The 9,569-nt window shown below is 30.9% G+C and overlaps 1 pseudogene; it reads right to left on the minus strand.

Annotated features, from left to right (window-relative positions):
* Window positions 1-949: 949 nt before the first annotated feature.
* On the minus strand, window positions 950-9,131 carry LOC123918304 (annotated as a pseudogene).
* Window positions 9,132-9,569: the final 438 nt, after the last annotated feature.

The following is a 9,569-nucleotide window of genomic DNA, read 5'->3' on the forward strand; positions in this document are numbered from 1 at the left end:
GTTGTACCCGAAAATAAAACAATGCACTAGCAGGTAAAAGTGCCATAGCCAAGTAGACCTTCAGTTAGAGAAAATGTAATTCATATAAAATTAAGTGTGTATTTTAAAAAAATGCCTTTCATAAATTTAAAAGTAGTTAAATTTATTTATGTTTATGAATGAATGTATGACACTATCAAACAAAGGTGCATCCTATGCGCCAGGTGAATTTTGAGGTTACGCCAAAGTCTTCAAATTCTACAGGGAAATATGGTAAAAATTCTACAACTACAATTCAAAGAAAGTCAATTTTCAATGTAGATTGAAGTATAAACAATTAAAGTGCCATATATGGATCTGAAGTCGGTTATATTAAAATTGAGATTTTGACCAGCTATAAGGGTACCTTTAATTCACGGCTACTTAATCTATTTCTAGAAAATGAATCCATGTTATATAGATTGAAAATAAATTAAAGTGCTTAGTGGTTTTCCTCTAAATACGCTTAAAATCACATGTATGTGGCATTTCACAAGCATTATTTCTTGGTCTTGGAGGATGTACCATATCACTTGATATATACATTCAGCAACAAAACAAAATTATCACTTAATATCTGGAGTAATTGTTTGGCAAACAAATGCTGACTACAAATATCAAGAATTTTGTAGTCCAAAACTATAGATAATGAGCAATACAACTAGTTAAGATCATAATAAGATATCCTTTCTCATGTCCTTTTTTATAAGAAACGGTCAATTTTTTAGGTTGATTAAAAAACTAAACTATTGACACAGTTATTGCATCAAACCAAGTCCTTAATTACATCATCCGTGTCAATACATGAACACTATATTTTTTCCCTTCGTTTATAAATACAATCGTAACATAAATTTTGAAGAGAAAAATAGGCACTCCCTTCACTAATGCAAGATATATAACACCAAATTCTGAATGATCTATACGATAATGATCGAAGCTCAAATATTAAGAAATATTTTAATTTAAAGTAATATATAGAACAACATAAGTTTTATATTAGATCAATTATACTAATAAGACTGATCAAAGACTAGTATTGTGATGAAGAACCTCTTTGATTAACTTATGAAAATTATTGTAAGACGATCCTCCCAAATCAGTAGCATCTATAGCTTTCTTCTTCAACTCCAAACACTCTTGTCTCATTTCTTTTCCTTTTTCTCCTTCCATCATTTCCATCACAAGTTTTGTTATCTCATCCCTTTTCACATCATGGTTAATTTCCATCCCTATTTTCCAAGTATTACATAAATACCTACAATTTGTTTGTTGCTCAGAAAAGAAAGGCCAACAAATAGTCGGCACACCCGAAGAAATTGCTTCAATTGTAGAATTCCAACCACAATGAGTTAGAAATCCCCCAACTGATGGATGAGCAAGCACTTGCTCTTGAGAGCATCAACTAGTTATATATCCTCTATCCTTTACCTCATCTAAAAAGTCTTGTGGTAAATGTAAAGTTTCTTCCCCAATTACAACATCTGGTCTTATAATCCATAAAAATTGTAACTTGCTATTTGCTATTCCCCAAGCAAATTCTTTCAAATGATAATCTGTCATAACAGTAATACTTCCATAATTAATATATAAGACTGAGCCAGGTTTCCATTTATTTAACCATTTTATACATTCTGGATCACTTTTCCATAAGCTTGAACCACTTACGTTGAAACCATTTTCTATCTTAGGAAAATGCCTACCAATCATGTGAAGTGGTCCAATGCTATATATGTTTGGGTTTTTAGCTCTAAGGGCATCAAGGGCTTCATCTTCCAATGCTTCAAATGTGTTAATGATGACTGCTGATGATTTTATACAGTTTTGTGCCTCTGATCCCAAGAAATCAAACATAATATCATTTAGATCAGTGACTCTCATGAAACTTGGAAGGTCTTTTAGTCTGATATCTCTTAATCCAGAGATCCATTCTAAACTTGTATCTAATGTTCCATCGACAATAAAATTTTCATCTAAAAAATTGAAGAAAGTAAGATACTATAAGTTTCACAATATAGACAAAAAATTATGCTTATACAGTATAAACTCTTTAAATTAATACTCGGTAAATTAATAAATTCTCTAAAATAATAAATTTGTCCGGTCCCGACTTGGGCCAATGTAAAAAATTGAAAAACTCGATAAAATAATAAAATAATAATTTTTCGGAAGATCTCTTTATAATTTTCGGTCCCAATAAAATCATAAATTAATAATTCATAGAAACTGAAAAAAAAAATATATTACATTCTATTGAAATATGATTCAATAGTTGTCTGTTTTTCTTTAAAGTTCAAGTCTATTTGGAGCTCATTTCTAACTTTTCTTATTGCATCCAAAAGTCATTATTATTGATTTCCAATGCATATGAACACGATAGTTACTAATTTACGTTGAGTCCCAAAGTTCGCTGCAACGTAATTCTAAGAGGCATAGACTAATTTGCCTTTTTGTTTGGTATGTACAATATAATTACTTAAAAACTATTTAAACTAATAATTATTAATTTATCGATAAATTAATAACTTTCTAAATTAATAAATTTCTCCGGTCCTGACATTATTAATTTAAAGAGTTTCTACTGTAGTCCAATTTTTTTTTTTTTTTGACAATAAAAGTGGTCCAAATTATTAACAAGACAAAATTGTGCTTGTTTTTAATATTTGACCAACTCTAAGCAGAATACATGATTAATAACAGTATAATATTAGGAGCTATTCTCATAATATTAGTCTTAAAAAAACACGCTGTTTAAAACAAGTTTTAATGTCGTCCATTAAATTTAGATCATATGGCTTAGATTAAAAACTGTATTTTTCTAATCAAATTGATCTAGACCGTAAAAATTAAATCAGGCGGTTTAGAACAAAAATAATGTGTTACTGTGTGCAAATCCAATCTGGTCTTGAGACTATGTAATAAAACATTAACATTATTTTCTATACATTAATGAAATCACATATCATAGTGCCACATATATAGAGTTGTACTAAAAAATAGTTACATCATAGTGCCACTTATTTTTTTTTTTTTTGATAAGCAAAATAATTTTATTAAAAAGAGTACAAGGAGTACTCTAATCCATATACAAAAGTGTGATCCGTACCCAGCATCATAGCAAGAGACACTTCCCACCTTCTATGAAGGGTTGAAGAGTTCCGCCAAAATCATGTGCTCGAAAGTCGGACAAAAAGAAAACAATATTACAAAACCAGCCAAATTACAAATAAAATGATAAAAACAATGCATTATTTTGACAGTGCAAGGACCTGCTACCAAAACTAATGCATCCAGACTAGCATAAGCTCCCACTTCCAAGTCAAGCAAGTGACAACAAAACTCCCTTCCAAAGCTAGTTCACGATGAAAAAACCACTAGAGCAAATAAACAAGACTGCAGCACAACACTCTGTTGGATAAATATGACATAGAATTATTTTATTAATATAAATCAAAGAAATATTGATACAAATATATATAATACATAATAAAATAAAAATATAGAACAAGAAGAACTTATCGCATTATTGACTGAGGCGTGCAATGCACTGGGCTTAAGAGTATTTCGCCACCACAGGTAAGTTACCCGGTGCAGTTGGTCTCATAGCTAATACCCTCCAGGATACAACAGTCACTTCTTGCTAGCACTGCACATGAATTAGCAAGGTCTCATAGAACTACTTTTTGGATGCTCGTGGGAACTTAGTATTATTATATATTTTACTAGTGTCACTTCATTTCCTCTCTTCTTACTCTCTCTCGTTCACCCTTATATATATATATATACTGATCAGTCTTCCTTGTATATGCAATATATCATTGCTTAATCTTTCTCCCAAGGCAAAACCATAATTAAAATATTTATTAAGATTGATTGAGTATTACTGCCACAATAAAAAAGAAACTGCTAATTGACTAAGCAAATAATAACGTTCATCACCAATCAATATAATAATAACAATAATAATAATAATAATAATAATAATAAAATAACTTTAAAATAAATTAATAAAAAATCCAACAATCCCCCACAATTTATTTTAAAGTTTTAGTTTTTAAGATGTTCCCAAGAGCGTGAAAAATCAACGCATAAGCACTAGTGTCTTTTGGACTATGAACTAGCACATAGAGCAAATGAAATTTGATCCACTAGAATGTCGGTGAGATTATAACCTCTATGAACCTCATTCCGTATGTGAAACAGTGACTTCATCACTCACATTGATCTTTCGTCCAAAGTTGTTCAACGCGGTGTGGTGCATTTTGGCCTTGCACCTATTCCTGGATTTCATGAGTGTCTCTAGAAAGTCTGCCCAAGCTTTCATAGAAGCGGCCTCACCTCAACACTCATATAGGTGAATCTATCAAGTGTACACCACAGTCAAGCACACCACTCATTCATGAGCTATAGATTCATTAAGAGAAAAACTCAACCTCCATCGCTGTAGTATACACTATCCTACACCATAGGGATGAACTCAAATAAAAATTGGATAGTGCTCCTCAAATTGACAAGTGACTTGTTCTTACCCATATGAACATAGCCTTGCGAATTTTCACAATCTATGTTGGGTTACCATCACTCTCAATTTTTGTATTGGACATAAATCCATCCCCCTCGATGTATATATCATCCACTAGTTTCTTGCTCTGTGGGATTATCACAGGATCCTTTATATATATCACTCACAACGCGTTGTTTCACAAAATCACAATACATTGACTAAGACGTCTCTTAATCAATATTTTATCATTTATTTTCAAATGCACATCTATGATTTATTATCATAGGCTTACTTAGATAAATTCTAAGTAACAACATCTCCACTATGAGAGAAATTAAATCTATATTTAGATTTATTGGTATAGGTCTACTTGAAAATTTCCAAGTGACAACACCCCCACATTTTGTAGAATTAATTCTCCAAACAAATTATTTATCCAAGTCTACTCGAAATAATTTCAAGCGACAAACCCCCACATTGGAGAAATTAATCCACTTAAATATTTATATTCTTATCAAAAGTTTTATTATTAATCATCATTGTATTATTCTAATACAATGGATACTCCACAATATATATATATATATTTCATAATATCTCTCAAATATTAAAATCTTGGGCTCAAATATGTCCAATGGTTTCTCAATACATAATAGATGCAAGTGTCCATTCTCGAGAAACTCGATGTTTCCAAATTCCAATATTATTCTTCTCCAGTGGCAACTAAAACTTACTGCATCACTTAAATTATCATTAGTGCACACAATAGATATTAGGCAAAAAATAATCTTTCATGATAAATAAAATTTTAACACACATTAACTTTAATTCTCAAATATAAATATGCCCCCATATCAAAATATATTTCACACAAATTCAAGTGAACATCAATTTAATTTCTACTCAATAAAATTTCAACCTTAAATCTATTATCAATTTTGCACAATTAAATCAATAAAACTATTGAGGGCAAATAATATTGAAATACACAAACAAGCACAATAAAAACTCAGACACGAGCGTAAAGAATTACACAAACTTTTATTTATATTTTTCCATCAATTTATATTGATCCAAACATTACACTTTATTACAAATAAAATACATGCATCCATATACTTCTCAATTTACTAACAATAGAGAACACAATTAAGTAATATTTCACATTAAACTAAAATTTTCCAAATAGATATATTTTCACACATAAATTATTATATTAAACATGTCATGATAAAATTCTTATTATGAGTTGTATAACCCACACACTTTCACACAGATTAAACAAGTGCACATACATATATCATCTTGAATTCACAAATGCCAATTTCAAAATATAAAATACTAGAAACTCTAAATATGTTAACATGATAATAAACTCAATATAAACCCCCCCCTTATTTTGACAGTTGCATATTGATAAAAAATAATAATAACGTGTCATATTGAAAACAAATGACACACAAATTCGGCATAAAAAAAAAATTACTTCAAGTCAATACACAATTTTATAAGCACCGAACAAAGCAAAACGAGTAACAGCTTGAAATTCATAAAATTACTATATCACTAAGCATATTCAAAACAAGTTCACAATTTGAACATATCATTTCCACAAAAAATTAAGTACTCATATCCACCGATTCATAGCATATGTACAAATAAGGCACTCAAACATATGGACATGGTTTGTAACTAACACAAATAAATCATCCTTAAATAAAGAGAATTAAATAAGGTAGAATAGATAGAACCTGGATAAAATATATATATGAAGATACAACTTTCAGAAACTTATTCACCATTTTCCCGTAGCATCAGGTTAACCAAACTCCAGATATATTGCCCACAATTTCAATTTTAACTAGTGATAAAAATCAACGCAACATGACACTGATGGGGATGACTATTCTCAAAACCTTTTAAGCACCATGTAGACAAGCATATACTGGAACTCCTAATTCCCACAATATTCTTATTACAGGTATCTATCAAGACCAAAATTTATTATTGTATCACCAATCGAATATAAAGGCAAAACAGAACATAATAAAATTTCTCCACTACTGATTGCGCCAATCATTTTTCATTAGCAGCCCTATAAACAAATCTCAAAATAAAATTAGTAACATACTTTATAATAATAATAGTAATAATAATTCTATGCCAATTAAAAAATAAATACTCTTAAGATTGTTGGATAAATATGACATAGAATTATTTTATTAATATAAATCAAAGAAATATTGATACAAATATATATAATACATAATAAAATAAAAATATAGAACAAGAAGAACTTATCGCATTATTGACTGAGGCGTGCAATGCACTGGGCTTAAGAGTATTTCGCCACCACAGGTAAGTTACCCGGTGCAGTTGGTCTCATAGCTAATACCCTCCAGGATACAACAGTCACTTCTTGCTAGCACTGCACATGAATTAGCAAGGTCTCATAGAACTACTTTTTGGATGCTCGTGGGAACTTAGTATTATTATATATTTTACTAGTGTCACTTCATTTCCTCTCTTCTTACTCTCTCTCGTTCACCCTTATATATATATATATACTGATCAGTCTTCCTTGTATATGCAATATATCATTGCTTAATCTTTCTCCCAAGGCAAAACCATAATTAAAATATTTATTAAGATTGATTGAGTATTACTGCCACAATAAAAAAGAAACTGCTAATTGACTAAGCAAATAATAACGTTCATCACCAATCAATATAATAATAACAATAATAATAATAATAATAATAATAATAAAATAACTTTAAAATAAATTAATAAAAAATCCAACACACTCTACATCATTTAGTTTGATCATCACAGAAACATAGTCACATTATGCACACCAGTAACTTAATCATCCCATCTTCCAATCCTCAAAAAAATTTGGAAGTAATCCTCATATACTTTGAAGGCAGTAAAGAGGATTAGCACACCAGTTATAATATAGATGATCGGCTCTACGGCCTGCTCTACCACTAAACCAAAGCCACGAGATGAATTTAATGGAATCAACCAACGCAGAACAGTTCGCCGTCTCTCCTCTGAACAAGATATTATTCCTCATGCGCCAAATACACCAAGTTGTGGCTAACCAAATCAAGTGCCTAACTTTCATTCCCTTCTTCACTTTAACTAAGGATCCAAACCTCAAAAAATGTATCCAGCCCCCTTCTTGATGATTGTAATCAAAACCCAACCACAAAAAAATTTGCCTCCATACTTCATAGATTTTATGACAGCTAAAAAAAACATGGTTGCAGTCTTCCACTACTTGAAAACAGAAAACGCAAGATAAATCATGAGAATTGGTTAAAATACCTTTAGATGCTAGGGCTGCACGGGTAGGAAGTTTCTCAAGAAGCAAGCGCCAACCAAAGACTCCTACTTTTGACGGAACATCATTCTTCCATAATTTGCGCAAAGCATAGGTTAAATCTGATGCTAAATGGATCGGAGCCAACCGGGAGTGCAAGAAAATATAGGCAGATTTGACACTAAAAATACCTGAACCAGTCAATGTCCAACGCCATCTATCTTCCCTATCCAAATACAAATTCAGACCAAACAAAAGTTGTTCAAGAGCAGCCACTTATTTAATTAGATGCATATATAAAATAATTTTAGTTTTTAATGTATATAAATTAAATCCTTTGCTTTATGAAAACTCTTGGAAAATGGATGTTGGGACCTAACTCAATTCTACAAAATCGGCTTATAAAGCGAAGATTCATGCCTCACTTATAAGGAGGTTTTGATACCATATTAGAAATTGGGAGTTGGACCTAATTCAATCTTACAAAATTAGCTTTTAAGATGAAGATTGTCTCTTATATATAAACACTTGTCCAGACCAACTCACATCACATCTGATGGGAGATGTATAAACAAGAACATTTTTCAATTTTTTTAAAAGAAATTATGTTCATTTAGGGTTCATTCAAATTGCTATTAAGGAGATGGATCTTAATATAAACCACATAAGGAGAGGCCAATGACAGTATTTTTTTTGAGATAAGAACTTATCTTAATAATACCTTTGAATGGAAGAATGCCTCTTTTGACAAGTTCATCATATTGCAAATGTCCCACAAAGCCACAAGCTGAAGCAGTCCAAAATTGTAACTCCTTAATACCCAAATCCTTAGCAACTCTTCCAGCAAAGCCACAAGCACCATCAGCAATTATGCAAGTAACTGGTAATAAACTACTATTAAGCTTATTCACAACCTCTTTAAAAGGACCATAACAATTTTTTCTAGTTGAGTCACATAACAATGGAACATCTTGTGTTGCATCCTTATCACATGGTGGCAAACCATCAGGTATAGTCTCAAATTGAAAATCTGGAAGACCCTTTACAAATTCTTCTCCAAGTGATTTTATGAAACGTTTGTGGTTGAATTCAGTGTTGATAAAGGTTATATGGAAACCGTTGCAATGGAAAAGTTTGGCTAGTTGCATGAAAGGGTTGATATGACCTTGTGCTGGAAATGGTACAAATATAGCATGTGGCTTTTGTTGGTTATGATCCATTTTAGTTACTATATGTTTGTGAATTGATGATTGTGGATTTAGTTTTTCATTCTTGTGTTTATATATATTAAAAAAAAAAAGTAATGATAAGGATCATGTTAATCATTTTGAATTTGTTTTTAAATGTGTTGATGTGACAGAAAATGAAATGTGGTGTTCGGTGTTATATTTTAGATAGATAGGATATGACAATAATTGAAATGTGGTGTTGATTCAAAGTCAGATTTTTTTTGTCTCACTTGGGTCAAGAGGATTGAATTTAACAATAATTATATAAATGAGTTGCACACCACACTTTTCCCAAAATATTAAGGTGTTAGGTTTATGAGTCTCTCAATTATAAAGTGTTCAACCTTCATATTTCTAAGTAACGTGAGACTTAACTCACCTCACACTAGCTACTACAATTTCTCTCTTAAGTGTGAGTCATCCAATTCATTATTATTCTCAAGTGGAAGCTTTTTCGTCGATATATACTTGTAATTGTACCGTTGTTGTT

The sequence above is a fragment of the Trifolium pratense genome, linkage group LG3 (genome assembly GCF_020283565.1).
Source record: "Trifolium pratense cultivar HEN17-A07 linkage group LG3, ARS_RC_1.1, whole genome shotgun sequence".
Lineage (NCBI taxonomy): Eukaryota > Viridiplantae > Streptophyta > Magnoliopsida > Fabales > Fabaceae > Trifolium > Trifolium pratense.